The 21,867-nt window shown below is 38.5% G+C and overlaps 1 protein-coding gene across 5 annotated transcripts in view; it reads right to left on the bottom strand.

The window, feature by feature from the left end:
* The window catches only part of Stox2 (storkhead box 2), a 256,201-nt gene that overhangs the window by 221,348 nt on the left and 12,986 nt on the right, over positions 1-21,867 (bottom strand). The gene's annotated exons all lie outside the window — the stretch shown is intronic.

Here is a 21,867-nt window from a genome sequence, read left to right as displayed (position 1 = left end):
GCAGCGATACTACTTAGAACAACTGCTTTCAGAAACAAACAGAAGTAATGAGATCCAGCATTCCACTGCTAGAGGAATCTTCCAGGAGGAGAGGAGAAAGTGACTAAAACTTGAAAAACAAGAGGACTGGGGCCAAACAGTCCTAGTTAAAAAAATTTTTTAAAAACCAGGAAGAATAAAGATTTAGAAGTAGGAATCAGGTGTTTGGAGTCATACTAAGAGAAAGTAGGAAAGAATGGGATTAACAAAATTTATAATGTTATAACACAGATTTTAATAAATTAATGGCAGGTTAATGATTCACTGTCCCACAAAATTCTATTATCAAACACATTTTTTTTCCAAATATGGGAATTGAACCCAGGGACCCGTGCATGCCAGGAAAGTTCTCCACCACTGAGCTACATCCCAGCCAAACATAATACTTCTAGATCCCCCTTTGCCCATAATTTAAGACTAAATGATATTTACAAACCATTTACATACTTGTAAATGTTCCATCAGGATTTCCCAAAACTAATTTTCATGATCTACATCATAATTTGCCTTTTCAGGATCTGTCTAACCCCCTGTTTCCTGATAGGAATTGCAAGGCAGAATTAGGGGTAGAAATGAGCAAAGGCAAAAAAAAAAAAAAAAAAAGCCAACCTTCTTTCCTATCAAACTTTTCCTTACATGTGTATAATTTTTGTGGGTGTGGATTTTTACAGGGCAACCTTTCTAACCTTCTGCATCCTGCCTTTCAAATCCTCTACTCTCCTGCAGACTTCAGCAGCAAATAAGTCCCACTGAAATCTCTCATCCCTCCACTGTCCCACCCAAACCACACACACACAAAAAGAAGAAGAAAAATACCCAATGCTCTCCCACCTTGCTGCCCAGACCGGAAGTTCAGCCTAAGCTCTGTACCTCTCCACTGAGAACTCTCCCAAGATATGGTAGAAAGGATCAAAGAATGAGAGGTAAAACTTTTAAACTAAAACCTATTTGATTACACACGGCTAACAAAAAAATCATTTTCTAAAAATGCAGACCTGCTTGTTACAACATCCTTTTAAAATGCATCACAGAGCATTCTTATTCAGTCATTCTCTATGGTTGTGACTTTCCCAAAAAAACTGACAGTGGATCAAGTGAAACAGAAGCCATAACGAATTTCCTATTTTTGGAGGTGGGCCCTTAATTATTGCTTTTCGGTTGAGTGTGAAGTACATGACTAATTTCTTTCCAATGAACCATTGGTCTGTGATGAAAGACGTGTTTTCCATCCCAACTCCTTTCAAACACAGACAAACCCTCATGACCTTCAGTTGCCCTCATCTGACCTCCACATGTATATTGACTAGTGGCCAGGCCAGACCAGCTGTGTCACAGTGAGAGAACAGAATCAACAGGAAATCCAGCCCCTGTGTCAGAGTGCGAGGACTATCACAACCACTTCCCCAATCCTATCCCTGGGGTTTCACCGGATCCCTTCCTTTCTCCAAAGGAAGAACACAACTATAGCTACACTGCATGGCCCTGGCAACTCAGAAAACAATATAATACCAATAGTAGTAATCTCTCCAGTAATCTAAAAAGTATTGCAGCCAATTGAGTTTTAAAACCCCATGTGCTTGCATTTGGCCAATGCGAGTTATGAAAACAGATTATTCAAAATGGAGTCATTCCTGTCATAACCAACTCAAATGGAGTCAAAGGGCAACAGAGGAAAACATTTAGGTCACAAACACCTGCTCCAGGAATTGTCTCCCAAACCTAATCCAAAACCACAATGGCCTGCTGTGACTTTAAAATAAGCTATACCTAGTAACTGCTCACCAATGACACTCACCAATGACAGCTTGTCAGCTCCCATGAGACACTACCAGTGCGAGGAACTTTAAGAACACTGACATAGTTTTTCTCTTTTTCTAATAAAACCCTAGCCATTCCCTTTGTTCTTACATACAGAAGCCACCCTGGTCTTTCTGTACTCTGAACTGCATTTCTGATTTTTAAAAATCATTCCCCAAAAAAACTTTTACTTGGAGACACATTTTATGTTGATAAAGACTTTTGGTTTTTGTTTTTGTGGTACTGAGAGTTGAACCCAGGGCTTCACACATTCTAGGCAAATGTTCTCCCACTGAGCTATATCTGCAGCCTGATAATGACATTTAATTTTAAAGTCACTAAAATTTTAATTATGGTTAGAACACTAAGTTATATTTGACCTAATTTTCTACCACATGCAAAGAAAACAGTTTGGCAGAAAAGCATATAAAAATGTGCCAAGTGATTCTAGATACTTTATTAGGGATGAAAGTGAGATTAGTTCTCCTCAAAAACTAGAAATAGTACTTTCTCCTTAAGGAAATGTGCGTAGAGACACAAAAAAAATCCACTGATGGCCCAGGAAAAGCCACAATCAGCGTAACTCCAGTCACAATGCAGTAAATGGTATAAAAAAATCTGCCAGGCTTACAACAATCACTTACAGCTGAATGAACAGATCAGCATATGTAAGAATGCTCACCTGCAGGATTAAACAAGAAAATGTCTGTGAAATACTCAGCCTTGTGCTTAACACATAGCAGATGCTCAACAATGGCCCACTCTTCCTCATGTTTCTCTGGAAGCATAAATTCTTTGGTCCACAAAGAAGAATGACTGTTTTATTTCCAACACAGAGAAAAAGATCTATTTATAAGATTCATTACAGTTAGGATCAGCCAAGTGACTTTGGATGCAAGTAACAGAAACCTCAAGTCAAGCAGGCTCAAAACAACAGAGAATCTTGAGCTGGGGATGTAGCTCCATGGTATGATGCTTGTCTAGCATACACAAGGCTTCCAGCACAGCAACTTATACAGTAATTTATTGGCTCATACAACTGAGCTCCTTGAGGTAGGGCTTGAATCACCAGGAGCTTGGCCCAAAGGCTCATATAATGTGACCAGAGACCAATCTCCATATGAAATTTAAAATATGTTGTTTCTATAGTATCCATTTTTTGTTATACTCAAAACTAGGCATCATAAAGAAGTTGTTCATCACCTAGTTTTAGAAGCACAAAGTCCAAACAGCATGGCATGGTCCCTGCTGAGAGTCTCCTGGCTGCATCACTTCATGGTGGATCACATCACGGTAGGAGCTCATTTGGGGAGAGGGTCACACTGCAAGAATAGAAGCCAGGTGGTGACCTCTAAGAGCACACCTCCCCCAGTGACCTAACAGCCTCCCAGGAGGTCCTACCTCTTTTTTTTCTTTTCAATTAACACATAATTGTATATATTTGAGGGATACAATGTGATATTTCAATACACACAGACTATGTATAATGACCAAGCAGGGTATTCCGCCTTTCCATATCATTTCTTTATGTTAAGAAACTTGGAGCTCCTTTCTCTCATCTCTTCTCAAATATATAATAGGTTTTTGTAAACTATAGTCAATCCCCTGTGCTCTAGAACACTAGAACTCATTCATTCTAACTGTATTTTGGGATTCATTATTCAAATCCCTCTTTGCCCCTCTGCCACCCTTCCTAGCTTCTAGCAATCACTACTCTATTCTACTTTGAGATCGATTTTTTTACCATCCACATGTGAAAGAGAACATGCAGTACTTGTCTTTCTTTCTGGGCCTGGCTTATCTCATTTAACAGAATGTACTCCAGTTCCATCCATTTTACTGCAAATGGCAGGATTTCATTTTGTGTGGGCCCCATCTCTTAAAGGTCCTCCACCTCTTAACATGCCCCAGTGGGAACCAAGCTTCCAACACATGAACCTCTGGGGAACACACTCACCTTATATCCAAACTACAGCAGTTACTTACTGTACACTAGTGACTTGCAGTTTAATACAAAAACACAAAGGAAGGTGGGTGAGTTGCAACGCACCTATAATCCCGGCACTCCAGAAGGCTGAGGCAGGAGGATGGCAAGTTTGAGCCTGCCTGGGCAACTTAGTGACTTATTGAGAACCTGCCTCAGAATTTTAAAATTTTATAAAGGCCCTAGGTTTGAGCCCCAGTCCCTGCGCCTCCCCCCTCCCACACACAAACTTACAAGGGAAACTTGTAGTCAAGCAGGGAGAGTGGAAACACTAAATAATCACCTTGCTTACAGATGATTTCTAGCTATGTCACCATACTGGTGGGTTTTGAAGTTGGAAAGGTCTGCAAGGGTGACAAAGGCAATAAAACATCTTTTCCATGTTCTCTGACATCTCTGCTACTGCTATAACTCACAATCCCACTATACAGTCTTAAAGAATACTGACTACAGATATTAATGTTTTCAATTTTTTCAAAAATAAGAGCTTAAATGTCTGAAGCTAAGTTTCAAAGCATAGCAGGCAAATAAATGTTTCACCAAAAAAATCTAGTCATTTTATGATTCAGTTTTGAAAATAACTTAAATATTTAGACATACATCAAATATAATTTCTCTAACCAAAGATGAAGATAATGGTTTTTGGGTTTTTTTGTACTGGGGATTGAACTCGGGACCTTGCGTTTTCGAGGCAGGTGGCAGAACCACTGAGCTAAATCCCCCGCCCACTAAAGATAATGTTTTAAATGGGGGAGGCAGAGAATGCCACTTCTTTGGGTGGGGAAAAAAATAAAAGTTTATTTCTTTTTTTAATTGATTAATTTTATTGGTACATTTTAGATACACCTAATGATCACATTCATCATAAGGAATTTGTACCTGTACATGATATATCTTGATGCTTTTTTCCTCATTCCTCTCCCCTCCCTTCAATCTCTCTTCCCCTCCTTATTTACAATAGTTTCGTTTCTATTTTTTCCTCCTTTCTCATTTTCTTTTTCTCTCCCTTACTTCCATTCCCCTGCTCCCCTCCCTAGTTCTCCTTCCCATTTGAACATTTTCTTCCTATTTCACAATATCTATTAAATATTTTGGTCCTTATTTACACTTTCGGTTTCTCACACCAGAGAAACAATCTGATATTTGAACATGTGTGTCCGATTCATTTCACTTAAGAGTGTGGTCTCAAGGTGCATTCATTTACCTAGAAATATCTCAAGTTTATCCTTATTTATGGTATTCCACTGTATTAAAAAAAAACATTACCTTCTTTATTGATTAGTCAGTTGATGGGCATTTGGGTTGTTTCCAAGATTTAGTTAGCTATTACAAACTGTGCTGCTATGAACATGGATGTGCATATATTGCTGTGGCATGATGCTTTTAATTCTATCAGGAGGCTATCAAGAAGGAAAATAGCTGAGTCAAATGGAACCTCTAGTGTTCATTTTTTGAGGACTCTCCACCCTAATTTCCACAGTGGTTGCACCAGTCTACACTCTCACCAACAGTAGAGAAGAGAAAAGTTTATTTCTTAAATCTCTTGTTTCTTAATGCTGACTGGCAAGATAACTGTGGAGAAAATTAGTTAACTTTATAAATGCTTCTATAAAACAGCTGAAATAAGCAAATTGCTATTCTAATCCTCTCATTGGCACCAATGCCAAACTGGTTTCTTTCTTATGCCTGTTACAACTTAAATCTACTTGATGAAACTCATATGTCAGCTGAAGGAGGTTTGGTTTCAACAGACTTTTATAACATACCCACAATTCTCTGCCTAGTTTTAAAGTGCAATCTTGGTCAAATACAGGGAAAAAATTCCATCAGATTCAGAGCAAATCACAATACTTTTTCTCTGAAGTTAGCAAGGTCCAAAACAAAAAGATAACTCCAAAGTAAACAGATATATTTCAGAGCCTCGTTTTTCCAGTTACTCCAAATGCTTATTTGACAAGATGTTTTCAGCACACAGAATCTGGCTGAATAATGACAGCATATATCTAAAATCTGAGATCTGTCACCACTTAGATTATGCACTAAATGCATGGATTTACCACCACCGTATTCATTCACTTTACTCTAAGACACTGTCATCATTAAGTCTATCCCTCGAGTTTCTATCAAATTTTTTTTACAAAAAGGGGACGGGAAAGTCAACATAATGACTTTGCAGATGCCACTGAAAGAATCAGCAGGTGGAAGCATAGAGGCAAGGAATTAAACAGAAAATAGACACACAAGACAGGATATGATTGAAGTTTCTAAATACATACCCCCAAGCCATAGCCATCTCATCTTCTTAGGGCTCTTTCTTCTTTCCACCCTCCCTCTCTCTGTCAAGAACTCTATCTTGTGTCACTCACCCTACGTATAACTTGGAAGGCAAAATGAGCCGACAGAGGGTGTTTTTCTGAATCTAGTCAGTCACCATGACCAGCTGACAGCTCTTTGGAAGTATCTTTCACCATCCTCTAACTGTGCCTTGTAAAACATAGATACCAGAAATATTTTCCAAATTAAGAACAATAAACACACAAAACTTTCAGGTACTTGCTTTAAAAACCATTATTAAAAACAAGCTAACTTTTGTTTGAATCCTGATTTGAAAAAACGAACTGCAAAAAAAATGTTTTAATAGGCATGAGAGACATTTAAGCAAAAACTGGATAGTTGATGTTAAGGAATGACTGATAATATTTTTAAGTGTGATAATGGCATTGAGGTTATGCTTTTTAAAGTCCTATTTTAGCGGTATATTTACAAAGTACTTATAAGGAAATGATATGTCTGAGATTTGCCACAAAATAATATTAAATGGAAAATGAAAAGTAGGTAATAGTATGGATGAGGGAAAAAAGGCCATGTGCTGATTATCTTGGAAGCTGAATAGACAGTAATTCAATATGTCACTCCCTTTATTTCCACACATGACTGCCACTTTTTCATAATAAAGTGAGCTTTTTCTTATTTATGTGTTAGAGGAGTACAGAGGTTGCTGCCAGACATTTTGGGTTCAAATTCTGAGTTCAGCAAGGTGACCATGGGCAACTTACTTACCTACTCTGTGCCTCAGTTTCTTCATCTGGTGCTAAGAATGGCACAGACCTCAAAGCTTTGTGGAGAAGGCTAATTTAGTGATGTTATACATAGCATCAGCATATCCTAAATACTTATAAAGTTGTTATTACTATCATCACCATTCCCCTAATACTATTACAACACCTTGTGGTATTACCTGCTGAGCAGTAAGCACAATGCTGAGAACAGAGAGGAACATAAGACATAGCTTTTTCTTGAGGGTCTTTGGGTCCAACTGGGGATTCAGAACATACAGAGAAAAGAAGAAATAAGACAATAACACGTGCTTAAGCACAGTCTGCACACTGTGAGGGGTGCGTGTACCCCCCAGTGTATTCCCTCAGCCTCCCCAAGCTCTGCAGGATGGATTTTGTAGTGGCAGAAGTGAAGGTAACAGAGATGAAGGGATCTGCCCAGGACCGCAGGGCTGGCAAGTGACAACCCTAGAGCTGTCTGGTTGTAAGCCGTTATTCTCTCCACAAGCTGGCAGCTTTTACTTGAAAAGAATTCAGTAGTGTAGATAATAAAAACCACATAAACAGACAGCAGCAAGGGTGCTACTGACTCTGCTGAGGAGGTCAAGGTTTCACTGGGAAGAACTGAGCTGATCTTCAGAGGCCAGTGATGGGGCCAAGCCACACAACTGGGGAGTCACAAAACTGGGGAGTCACACAACTGGGGAGGCTACCAGTGTGCTCTGGGATAAATGAGCAGGCCATTCTGATAGGAACAGGGTTCACTGCCAAGGAGGGGAGGGATAGGGGTTAGAGGAAGCCCTGGGGGTTAGAGCGATTAGTGGCAGTTAGGACATGAAGAAGGATGCAAATGAAAAGGCAAAAGGAACAAAAGCTGATCAATCCTGACAACTAATAAGGTCAGTTTTCTCAAAATTGGTCCTCAGATTAACCACGCAGGAACTATCCAGAAGGGAAAAAAGAGAAATGCAGATTCCTGGCTCTACCTGTGGCCTACTGAATCAGAGGTTCCAGGACTCTGTGTTTTAATATGATCCCAAGTGAGTCTCATACACTCAAAACTCAGAACTTCTAGATTAGATAAACATGAAGGAACACAGGTAGAAACTAGATTTAACCCTAGGGTTCAGTGACTGGCAAGGATGAACCGTCAGCTCACAGCCAAGTGACCCACCTTCTCCCTCTCTGTCATCTAGCCTACTGATTGTCATACTTATTGCCTGAGAATCTTCCTTGAACACTGCCTCCTCTGTCACACCCACCTCCGCTATGGATCCCAAACAGCTTCCCACTGCCTTGGCATCCAGTCTGAACCCCTCTGCCTGCTTTCCTCCTCAACCAAGTCAGGCCCCAATTACCTCCTAACTCCCACCCAAATACTGCTCCACTAGACAGAGGTTGCCTCTCTCCCTCACACTATCCCCAGAGAACACCAACAGAAGCAGGGAGCAAGGCTTCAACAGGGAGACCTGGGGAGGACAGGAGACAAGGAAGAAGGAGGGAGAGCCATCCAATCCATACTCTAACAAAACACATCAGTTCTCCCCAAAGGCTGCCTGTAGACCTGGGATGAGGCCCCTCTCTATTCTTCTGAAGTTGCCTGCTGCCACAGCAAGCACCACTGGTACAGGGCGGCAGGAGACAGGATGACCTGACCTCACCATCCCCAACAGGGCCATGGCACAAGCCAAAGGATACACCAGCTCTTGATTGGCCTGGTCCTACCTGCTCCCTGCTGCTTTGAGGCTTATTCAAGACACTTCTGCCTTCTTAGCCTTCCTTCTTTCTTCCTCCCCCACAGCCTCAACACCTCCCAAGATCCTCGAAGTAGAATAAACTGGAAAATGATGTCCCAGCTAACTTGGATTGTCCACCATTGACATCCTGACATCATAGAGCAGCCCTCAGTCCTACCTCTCCCTCTTTTTTACAGGTGTCTTTGTGTGTTTGATGTGCAGCCTTCTTGGTCCCTAAGAGCCAAGGATTAACCACCATGTGTCTCTCCCATCTCCAGGCCCAAGACCATGTGAAAAGAGAGGAGACATGGGCCGGGGATTTAGCTCAGTGGTTTCATTGCCTGCTGCGCAAGCACAAGGACCCGAGTTCGATCCCCAGTACCAAAAAAATAAATAAATAAAATAAAATAAAATCATGGAAAAGAGAGGAGACATGACGAGCATTCTGAATCCGTAGGCCAGGAAGAAAGTAGCTTGTACTCACACTGGGCAATCCAGAGTAAGAACTACGGTCCAGCTGTATTGATCTACCACTTCCACATACTCACAAAGCTCTTCTATCAACCTGTTTCGAAACTCAGCCACCTGACAGTCTACTGTGCACTGTCATTCTCAGCAAAGCCTTGAGCCCCTCAGGAGCTGGGACACATACACAACATCATCATATCCCGCATAATGCCTGCATCTGTGATTCACATAATATACACTAAAATACTCCAGTTAGTTCAAGTACTCTTACTATCATAAAATGCCATTTTTCTCATTACTCCCCTCTGAAGTTTAACCCACAAGGCAAATAAATATAATTTCTGCTTACCAGTTTGTCAAGAAGTAACCTTTGCTACAATCACACAATGTCTGGGGTTGTTTGTTTAAGAAGCTCTTGAAGTTTATTGAAACGGTTGGCTATTTCATTTTATACTCTTTAGTGACCTTTTCATATCAGATGTCCATGAAATCTACCTAAGGAACTTACTCAAGGCTCAGGAAAATAAAATAAGCTTTAATAAAAGTAGAATGTAGATGATAAAATAATTTATGTTAAAATATGGGGCACACTGGGAGATGGTAAAAATAATTTATTAGCTTTATGACCTAGGAGGGGGAAGTAAAGTTTACTCTGAGAGTGTCATTATTTAAATTTTCCTATTCTGGCCAGTCTGGTTTTATTATCAGATTATTTTAATCTCAAAATTATTTTCAAGTAGATGACAGTTTATGAAATGATACTCAACAAAACTGTTACATAAAACTGCTAAATTACTTTAACATTTGATACCTTCCCAAGTTTCCAATAACAGCAAAATGTATCTTGTAAAAACCACTTCTCACAGAAAGTTTGGTAGCTGATTTTACAAGATACATGGCCATACATGCTTGCATATCTGGGAAAAAGATCAATACCCAAGGCTGTGATTGAAGGGGAAGGCTGCATTGCTGTTACACAAATTTTAATGGATGGTGTATACCATCCTGTACAATGAATCATGCCAAAGAACCAAGTACTTGCGTTAGAGTACTTACAGTCTAGAGGCACAGAAGGAATGAGCCTAGAAAACCCCAGGGAAGTTGTGGAAGTCACTGGAGATAAAAAGCCTGCTCATTGGCTAAGATTTCAAACCTGCTGCAGCTGTCTGCCAGATGATACCTTGGGCACTGCAGTCTCTGATTGGAGATCCCTAAACACAAGCTTTACTGTGGGCCAAATGTCTGGAGACTCAACAGAACCACAAGGAAGGAAAGAGCAGAGCAGAACCACTTTCCCTCATTTTTCATGTCTGGGGAGAATGACAGGCTGGGAGGAAAGAAAGTCTTTTCTGCACAATCTGCCTTGGATAATCTAGTTCTGGACAGTCATGGCCTCCTGATGGCAGAGTTTAAAAAGAAGACTATAACTGGATCATCACAGTTAAGTATGTATTATAAAAGAAAGAATTGATTGCATAGATTTGCAGGACATCTGGAGGTTGCCAGGAGAGTCAACTCAGACAGGTGAGACTCAGGTTCACCAGTGAGAAGAACCATTTCCTCCAGGGAAAGCTCGGGCTGTGGAGTCAGGTAGAAGCTGACTGAGTCTCAGTACTAACACTCTTGACTCAGCTGATCTCCCATGAAATCCTTCCCCTTTGTGAACTTCAGCCTCTTATAAAAGAAGACAGTAAGAAGACCCTCACCAAGTTTCTGCAAGGATTAAATATATAATGAACAGTCACCCATGGTTTAAAGATAGGGACATGTTCTAAGAATGCACCATTGGCCAATTCTGGCATTGTGCAAACATCAGATTGTAAGTACACCAACCTGGACAGTACAGCCCACCACTCAGAGGGATGTTATAAGGCACCTCACTGTGTATAAATAGGCCCTTCAGAATCTAACATATAGCACATCCAGTAAAGAGGAGCTTTTAAAGCTCATTCTTAAGAAACAATGGGGCCTGCTCTCTCTGCGAGGGCACAGGAATCCCTTCCAGGAGCATGGTTTCATGGAGGTTTGGCCCTCACTAGCCAGTGCTGGAAAGCCATCGTACTCCCAGCACGTGGATGACAAAGCCATTACAGTGCTGGAATAGCTGACTGGGACAAGGAAGGAAGGAAGTCTGAAGAGTGACCCACTCTAGAGGGCCATGAACCCTGGGCTGACCCCTACTCATGACATCGCCTTCCTACTCTTCAGCTTCCTACCAGAGAAGAGAGGCTGTAGGGATGCAGAGTCCTAAGGTTCCCTTCAATCTAATCTCCTGACTCCAACTCTGTAACCTAGAGCCCTGCCTCCTCAAGAGCAGACCTCTGATGAAGGGATTGTACTCCAGCCTGGCAGGAGCAGAAATGAAGTGCCTTACCAGGAAACGGAGGTGGAGGCTGCCTGAGCAAGCAGGGCACCTCCCTCCCCTCCAGGCAGGACCCAGACTGACAGTGGGACTGAGAAGGCACTGAGTGCCTTGCAACCGTGGAGGAGGAGGCAATGCCCACCCTCCCTATCCACCTTCCTACCAGCCTCCATAAGAGATCCCAAGTCTAACACCTGTGACATCAAAGTAAAGGACATGGACAGAGTGAAACTGTGAGCCATGACCTTTATAGCAAGGATCTAGATCACCCACAGTCCCTAAAGGGTTGTGAGGGAAAATACCCAGAAAGGGGAACAGGATTTTTTGAACTGATCAACAGTCCACTGTGCTCTGGCATGAATAATACCAGTGTAATACTTTCATTTGTACTTTGTGAAAGATCTACCTGCTCGAACAGATTTTCACTTATTAAAAGAGGAGGGAAATGAAGCCATTATCTGCATTCCGTGAAGTGCCATATGGGTACACATGGCATCCAGCCAAGGGAGGGTCCTAACCAAGCCTCTGGATACAATTCACAAGTAAAATAAAGTCATTACACTACATTGGATTAGCACCAGGAAAAGGAGGGCCAGGAACCAACAGAACCGCGACAGAAAAATCTCCTTAGTTTCAATGTTGTCTCTTCTGGTTTCAGGTTTACCTTGAACGTCTCAACACCCACAACTGGAATCAGCCAGACTAGATTCTACCAACAGTCTACCGGAATGCTTAGAAACTAAGGAGGAAAATGTCAGAACTTTGCAAGATACATAACCTAATAATATATAATCACCACATTCTGCTGTGTGTAAGTAAGCAGACAGACCAAAACAAACAAAAGCCAGAGCAGTTCTTTTATTCAAAATTCAAAGCTTTAGGAGCTGAAGGTGTAGCATAGTGGCAGAGCTCTTGCCTAGCATTTGTGAGGTGAGGATTTGATCCCCAGCATCTTGAAACAAAGGAAGAGGAGGAGGAAAAGGAGGAGGAGGAGGAATAATAGGGACAAGCTGAGACACACAGAAGCTGGTTATCACCCCCATTGCCACAGAACATCATCTTAGTCATGAAATAAAAATCATCTGAATAACATTTTAAAACCATGCAATACCATGCATACCTTCAAAAAATGAAGGAAGTACTTTTAACTACAACATTTAATATAATAAAATAATCATTTTAACCACTAATGTCTATTGGGGTTTTCCTTTAACTCTGATGCTTAGGCCATATTCACATCCTCAAAGCATTCCAACCCTCAGCTGTACTGCAAAGCTATTTTCCAGAACACTCTCTTGCTTAAGACCACAATCTTGCCACCTTCTCTTCCAGGGGCAGTTTGCATGGAAAAAGAGCAGAGCCCTAGAGCCACAGGTCAAACGCAGGAAGAACTTTATTTTCCTACTTGTGATTTACTATGACAATATTTTCCAAGCTCTCTCAAACCATGTCTCCTTTTGGTAAACATTTGAAAAGAAAAAGAAAGAAAAAAACAAACACATGCCTTCTTTTAATTTTAATCTAATGTTCCAGATTTACCTATGTCACAGAAAAATATCAATGATGATATTTTAAGAGACAAATATTTATTGTCTTGAAACATACCTTGAACCATACATATTTTTTCTATCATATATTTTTTAAATGCTAAATATGCTTACTCACCAAAAGTATAATGATAGTTAATTCATAGTCAAGTGTTCTGCTGTTTGATTTTGTTTTGTTTTGTTTTGTTTTTTTGTTTTTTTGAGGCAGGGTCTCCCTTTGTAGTTCAGGCTGTCGCTGAACTCACTATGTAGCCCAGCCCGGCCTCAAACTTGCAGTGATCCTCCTCCAAAGTGCTGGGATTACAGGCATGCACCACCATGCCCAGCTTGCTGTTTGTTTTTGTAGTCCATAATAAAGGAAGAAAGAAACAGCCTAGCAAATGTATGTACATGAGAAAAAAATACCTGGAAACACGTTTGCTGGTTTTAATGTAAATAAGGAAATCACCACAGTGACCTGTAAAGTATATCTAACGCATGCATCAAATTCCTTTTTCCAGCTGGGCTTGGTAACACCAGCACTCTGAGAGGCTGAGGCAGGAAGACTGCAGGTGCAAGCCCAGAAAGGGCAATTTAGCGATTTAGCGAGACCCTGTCTCAAAATAAAAGAGGCTAGAGATGTATCTCAGGGCAGAAACCCTAGGTTCAATCTCCAGTACTGAAAAAAAAAATTCTACCCCTAAACCCACTTGGAGTTCTCTTCTCAATAACATCAATGAGAAAGGTCTCTCTTCATAAGCTCACAAATGTTCCTTTCTATCAGTATCAAGAGGAGACTCCCTGAATCCACTCAGACAAAATTAGAAAGATGTAATTTCTTTTCTTTTTTTTTTTTTTTTTGGTACAGGGAATGGAACTCGGGTTCTTGTGCTTGTGCAGCAGGCGGTGGCAAAACCACTGAGCTAAATCCCCTGCCCAAGATGTAATTTCTTTAGGAAGCCTTGAGAGTGTCATCAAATCGGTTGTTTTCAATAAAAAAATGTGTCAGTATATGAACAATATAGTGTTGTAATCTGTCCCTTGAAATATCCATTTCTGTGCACTCAGAGTTTCCAATCTTTCTAACAAACACACAGTGCTCCACTGAGAATTTTGCATAAGTGTAAAGAAGTTGGTTTTTCTCTGGAGTTCCCAAAAATAAGGCTTGTGTCTTAGGGCTCACAAATCTGGCCACCACACTTCCTTCTGATAAGGATGGACCCAGGAACCAGCATTCAAAGGTACACAAAGCTGGGCACGTCATCTGGTGCTGGGCGTGCTCTTCCACACACAGTGAGCCGCCTGTTAGCAAGGACTGAAGTCTCTCGTACACTGCTGAGCAAGTTTGGAAGCCAGTGTTTTCTAATGATGTGTTTAGCTCCCAAAACGGTTGAAAGGTATTTTGTTGTTTTGGTTTTGGATTTTTTCCCCCTTTCATTCAATTCATTAGCTTCCAAGAATGCTGACACCATTTCCAAGATACAGTGGTGGTCTCCCACCTTCAGAAAACGGCATTTCTTTCTCTTGTGTCTTGACTTTAGGTACATGTGACACCCAATTGGGGGACCTAACACAATTTCAATGTATCACAGATAATAGCAAAAGTGATGATGTGATCTGTGGTGATCCCAGAAATTCAACAGCTTCAACTAATAATCAATTGAGCCATTTCTCAGCATTTCCTGCATTTCTTCTCCATTTGCTCTCCAAAGAATTTTTGGTGGATGTAAAAATGCCAGGTTTTATGAGATAATCTCTAGTAAAAACTTTTTAATCTTTTCAATTGAGAAATTCTTTAACATAAAATTTTCACAGCTTTTGTGGACTGCTGGTAATGTGTTCCAGTTCCATTAGATCTCATATATGGGAGAAAAGTAAATTTTTCAGGAAAGAAAAATTAAATAATGCTGACATCATTTTTCATCTTTTAAAAATAAATGCAAGGATGCAGCTCAGTGGTATAGCACTTGCTTAGTATGCGTGAGGTTGTGGATTCCAACCTCAGCACCCTAAATAAATAAATATTATCTTACTCTTTATGCTATATACTTATGAAGCCACAAGTTGGCATAAGCCTCGTGGAAATATCTTCTGATATTGACTCAATAATTCTAAAGATGATTTGGCCGGGCCTATAGTCAGAAAGACATTGATGTTGGACACTGGGAGTTAACACTGCTCCAAGCATTCAATAATGTCAGCAAAATTTTTGATTATATAATAATGTAAATATGTTTCTGAATATTTTCTTTTCAGAATCATACACAGAACTTCTCTAAATTTTGGCATCTTCCTTTGCCTGTAAAAAGAAAAACAAGTTCTCAGCACTCTTTTTATTTTATTTAAGGGTCCGCACTGTTATTCCTGCCTGGAGTTAACCCCATATGAAATTGGCAGTGTCGCAGAGACCTGATTTTTGAAATCCTAGGTTTACTTCCGTTTACTGAGTATCATGTGGTTGAACACAAACAATAAAGTTCATCATGTCCTGTAATTATTACTTCATTTTGCACTCTTTCCTCTCAACTATGAGAAAAAGACCTCTTTTCCTTTAATAAAAATGTTCTGTGATAAGAGTTTCCTCTTTTACTTGTCAAAGAGCTGAACAGACCAGTCTATCTGGTCTTTTCTTAATTGTCCAATTTATTTTATTTTAATTTGATCTATTATTAACATACCATTTGACTATTAAAACTCAACCATCCAAATCTTAATTTCTAAAGCAGTGTCATAACTCAAACAGATTTACTGTCCGCTGCTAACTGCAATCCTCATTAAACTGATCTATTTTGTAGTATTTTCCTGAGATTGAGACTCTTTTGAGTGCAATTCCACTCTCTCCACTTACACATCTTCATCATGGACTATTTGAAGAGTAACATGTAATATTCCTCCCCCAAAGGGATTCTGTCAATATAATCTTTTATTCAACTTTCTGTTTGTTAAATTCTTATATTCAAAGTAACAATCTTTTGCTGAATATCTGAAAAATGGAGCAAAAAAAGAGAAAATTATCTTTAGTTCTATTACCTAAATTCAAACATTATCATTATTCACAATATTAATATTTATTGTATTTTGTTTTAATATATAAACAATGGAATAATCAGAAGACCCTAAATGCCGCTCACAGGTTGGCAACAGAACCTGGTTCACATGCTAAAGATGCCCATCAGGAGGTAGGTCATAGGGTATTATTTATTCATTCATTCACTTATTTAAAGTTCTCAGGTGATTCCTATGCATGGGCAAATCTGCAAATCACCAGTTTCAAGTATAGACTTTGAGGCTCACAGACAAACCTGGATCCAGACCTGGTTCTATCACTTAACATGGCAGAGCTAGGTTACCCAACATTCTGTTACACTCAAAAAATTAGCACATCAAGAGCAACTTATAAACATTAAGAAAATATACTTGGCACACTACCCAAAACACAGCAACTATTCAACACACAGTAACACTGTTATTCATTCCCAAGTTCTGATTTGCAATACTATGAAATGTAAAATGCATTTTAAGTAATATTATATTTATAAGCATCTTTCCATGTTGCTTTATAACATCCATAAACATTTTATGACTATGTAGTATTTCATCCAAAATATAGAACCATAATTTATCTAATCACCTTCAACTCATAGCATTCAGATCACTTGGAGCTTTCATTTCTTAAAAACTGTGTAATGACTAGGCTTCTATATATAGCTCTCTATAGTTTCGATTATCTTAGATAGGTCCTGAAGATAAAATTACTACATCAAACCACGTGAGTATTTAGATGGCCTTTTGATACACGATGCCAAGATGCTTTCCAAAACTTTATTTTTCAGCGTGAAATATCATTGACAATGCATGAGAGTATCAGATTTACTTCACCCTTACCAACACTATTTTGCCCCCACTGTTCAAAAAGGTAGTTTTGAATTTACTACCAGCTGCTAGTTAGTATTAAAAATGCTTATAAGTATATTTATGCTACATTTATAAATCCACATTACATAAAGAGTGGGACTAGAAAACATAAACTTAAATTTGAAGTATTAACCTTCAAAGAAATTACAATCTAATAGTAAAGACATTCAGATGGCCTGCTAATATAAGCAAGTAGGATATGGATGTCAATTATGTTTTAGAATAATTGATCATATAAATGAGAATCATTTTCAACTTTTATGATTTGAGAAGGCACTACCTTAACTGAAATGCCTAAATAATCTTTTTGGTATGAGGGCAAAGTCAGCACAATGACCTTATCTACTTGGGAAATTGAGTATGTTCACAATATTTCAAAGGTCCACCTTCATTCATTAAAGTTCACATGTTGAATTCATCAGAACTTTTGAATACAAAAGGTCAGGGCTTAGAGAAAAATACTTACATTCTCTCTCTCTCTGCACAAACATACATAGTCTAAATACCACTCTTTGAAAACAAAAGCATTTTTTGAATAGAGCATGTTCTTAACCCTCTCAGATTGGCCATTATAAAGAGACCTAACAAAGGAGTCACTCTTACAAATATCATTGAAATTATGTGAACTCAATAATTCACATCAAACTACTCTTTAGAAATAATTTCAATGCACAATCTATCAGCATGTAACTATATTAATTGACTCTTGGAAATTTTAATAGAAATTTTAAAAAAAATTTTAATGCAACATTTAGTTTTTTTTAAATCAAATCTAAAAATCCTTTGAAGAGTTTATACACTGTAAGAAGTATTATGGGCCTGGGATTTAGCTCAGTGGTGCTGAAGGACCTGAGTTCGATCCTCGGTACAAAAAAAAAGTATATGTACAATGTGATGTTATCAACTAATTATTAGTTTGATATAAATTTAAGATATAATTTATTCAAATTACATGTAAATTTACTGGTTAAACCTGCTTTTACATTTTTCACTACAAATACGTATAACTGGACTTTAAGGAATCCAGGTTAACTTACATGTGGCCACTTTATAAGAAGTGGGCACATACTTAAAAACAAAAGCAATTGATATTATTTTAAGAAAACAAAGAAACCTCAGATTTTCTCAGCCTTGTTTTTGCTATAGTGTCAAAGAAATGCATACGTTTATGTTTTAAAAGAGGAAAGATATTCATTGATGAAAGTTATTTCTATTGTCATATAAGGCTGAGTTAACATCATCCATCTCCATGTGATTTTGTCTTCACAGACTTCTTCAAACTGCTAGAAGAAGTTTATACTTCCCGTGCTGTCTTTATCTCTTCATTTGGGATAAACAATATTTTACACATGGATGAGATGAGAAATTTCTAGTGAGGAAAGAATGATAAGAACCAAAACTTGTCACTCAAAGAGGCAGCATGACACCCCACACATCAGATCAGCATCAAATACCTGGTGCTACACCATCCAAAATCTCTAGAAATGACTGAGGGTGCTGCTGGCTCTGTGAATACCAATGCCAACATTCTTACTTTTCTGCTTTAAATCCTGGAACTAACATACAGGTACTTTTACGATATATAATTTGCACAGTGAAAACTGGCAAACAAGCAAACAAAAACCAATTCTGATTTCCAAATGATCCTGATGTACTCTCCTTAGAATAAATGAGTGCCCATTGTCCAGGTGCCCTCCATAACCCCTTTGTGTCCTGGGAGCTCAGCCAGTGACAAAGATTCTTCTCTCGGTCAAACTTTAGTCAGCTTCCTCAACCTCCTCCTAGATCCCTCGGAGCACGTGCTTAAAAAATCCACTTTCAGCAAAGTTTCCTGCTAAGTCAGTTCAGCAGAGCCCCCAGTCTTGATTTCTGAGCACTCTCAATACCTGGTCAGGTTATTCCTCCTCCATCATCTCCCCCTCACCCACCCACCCCTGGTGATGTCCGATCACCCTGGCCTGTCTTTAGCAAGAATTCTCTTACACTGAGTTCGCCAGAGTTCCCCTCTTATCCTGATGTTTCCTCTAAGTAATTTTCCATCCACTGGCCCTCGCCCTATTCCTTGGGTATAAATTGCCACTTGCCCATGCTATATTCAGAGTTAGGCCCCAATCTCTGCCCCCACTGCAAGAACCCACTGTAGCATTCCCTGTACCTTTCATGATGGTCCTGAATAAAGCCTGCCACCTCACAACAACAACTTCAACAAGCATCTTGAGTAAGTTTTTCTGTAACATCAGGCAGGAGCATGCTCAAAAGCCTCTAGTTTAGGTTAATACTGTTCCTAGGGTATTTTCAGTCCAGGAAGTGAACATTTTACCAGCTCATATCTTCACTGGCTCCTTCCTTGCAGCTGCATGGTAGTAGCTATGGTGTTCCTTCTCTCCATGTCTCTCCTTGGGGCCATATGAGGTTCATTCATGCACAGAATAATCTGGTTTGCAAACCAGTGCTACAGTTACAAGGTCAAAAGGAAACCACCAAAGACAGTACTTAATTCTTCAGTCATAAAAATGGCAGTGATCATTTGAGGGTTGCACTGTGCTACTGTAGTTCAATATAAATGGTTTACCAAAAGTTGGTATTTTAATAGCTTCCATAGAAAAATATATTACCTTTGGAGACTAAAAGATGCTCATAATTCAGGTTTTTAAAATAGCATTTCAGAAGGAAAAAGTTAGCAATTAAAATAGTTTAACAAAATTAGCTAACACAAAGTAAATGCACCAAAGGAAAAATACAACAGTTGTGATGAATAGCTGTATTTTTTCAGTTTTATTTTCTACAAGCCAAGTTTGTATAACTATATAATTTATAGATAGTTATACAAGTATACAATTACATATGTGTAAGTATATAGCTATATGTATAATATTCTTTCAAAAGGCAAAATCAACAATAAAGATATGTGCGATATCAAAATGTCAAAATATATAATTTATATAAATCTATTGGTAATACAATGAAAAATATAATTTATGGAAGATGACTTTAGTGTACGCATCACAATCTTTAACAGATAAAACATATGTAAAATAAAAAATAGATTTGAACAATACAATAAATTTAATAATGTTTAACATACACACATTATATAAAAATTCCTTTTTGCAAGTTTTCCTGTGAGGCAACAATAAAATGTCAGTAAATTTGAAAAAGAAAAACCACATTGGTTGGCCCTCCATAGCCACAGGTTTTTCTTTTTCAGATTCAACCAACCACAGATTGAAAGTATTTAAAGAAAAGAATATATCCATGCTATAGAGACATTTTTTTCTTGTCTTTATTTGCTAAATTACATAGCATAATGGCTATTTACATAACATTTACATTTTATTAGGTATTATAAACAATCTCTAGATGTTAAAGTATATGGGAGGATGTATTTAAGTTATAAGTAAATTTGATATAAGGGACTTGAGCATAAGCAGATTTTATACCTACAAAATGTCCTGGAATCAATTTCCTGTGAATATAGCGAAATAGCTATCAATGTTTTGGTATTTCTGAACTTCTATTCTAGCAATGCAAGTTTTACATTTTTCCTACTCCTAATTTTTCACTCCACACTTAAGAAATGTTGTAGAGTCAACACTGACTACTCTAAAATATGAGAAATCAATGACAACAGAAAACTCACAATTTCTAGAAATTGTGAGGAAAAACAGGGATAGTTAATAAGGAAAAGAGGAAGGCAAAAAATACTAATTACAGACTATCTAACCAAAGCAATGAAAACACAATATATGAAAGTTTATGGGGGGCCGGGGATTTAGCTCAGTGGTTTGGCCGCCTACTGTGCAAGCACAAGGACCCGAGTTCAATCCCCAGTACCAAAAAAAAAAAAAACACCTCAAACACACTAACAAAAAATGAGGCCAGGGATTTAGCTCAGTGGTTCTGCCACTTGCCTTGCAAGTGCAAGGACCCGAGTTCGATCCCTGGTACCAAAAAAACAAACAACAAAATAATTTCGTTTAGAGCCAAAAGTTTATGGAATGAAGCCAAAGCTTCACTCAAAAGCAATTTCATAACTTTACTTTATGTTTATATAACATAAAATAATGCATTTACATTTGTACTATGTAAACCACACATTCCAATATATTTATTTTACAGACACTACAGCTCATGTTAATTTTGAATAGAGAACATTTTCTCTAGTGCCAAACTCAAAAGTAATGGGAACACACCTTACCGTACCACATTAATTTGTTTTAATTTAGGAAAACTTAGGACAAATTATTCTTTCACATCTAAGATTTTTAATATAAACTTTTATGTAGAAAACAAAAATACTAAACTAGGAGAAGCAATATATTTAAATTAGACCAAGTAAAATAATGCTGATCATTTGTTTATTAAGAGAATCTGAAGACACAATGTCATTTAATTATGGATCTTCTTTTAAAAAAAAAAGGAGAAGGGGAAGGGGGAAAGGAGGAGGAGGAGAAGGGAAAGAAGAGGAGGAAGAGAAGGAGGAGAAGAAGAAGAAAAGTGAAGCACAGAGAACCATGAGATTAATTTTCCTTCTAGCACCATATTCCATTTTATCATTAAGGCAGTTTTTCTCAATACCCTTTATGGCGTCTTTTTTCCTAAAATTAAATACTCTCAGTTGCTTGTAAAATTTTTCTTATCATGCGTTACTTTCTAATGTTTCTCTTTGAAACACTTTGAATATACATCTGGCACCACTATTAGCATTTTCAAACTTTTTCCATCAAGAGCTGAACTTGCAAGTCAAATATTCATATCACTCTCCATAGATGTTCTAGGCAGCACTGCTGGTCCCACTTAAAATAGAGAGACCACAGTATTACCTTCAATACCCTGCTTAATTTATTTGGTTAGAAATATATCCATGCTCTAATCAAGCTGCATAAACCAAAATACAAATCAGTCTCCTCTATTTAATTTTTAAAAGAAGTTACAATATGTTATGGCTTGTGTCTAGATGTCCCCTGAAAGCCTCATGCTGTCT

This window comes from Heterocephalus glaber, unplaced genomic scaffold (genome assembly GCF_053883595.1).
Source record: "Heterocephalus glaber isolate CG9 unplaced genomic scaffold, H.glaber_assembly_v1.0 deba00001461, whole genome shotgun sequence".
Taxonomy (NCBI): Eukaryota; Metazoa; Chordata; class Mammalia; order Rodentia; family Bathyergidae; genus Heterocephalus; species Heterocephalus glaber.
Note: the sequence above shows the minus strand (reverse complement) of the source record. Positions and strands in the feature narration are given on the sequence as shown.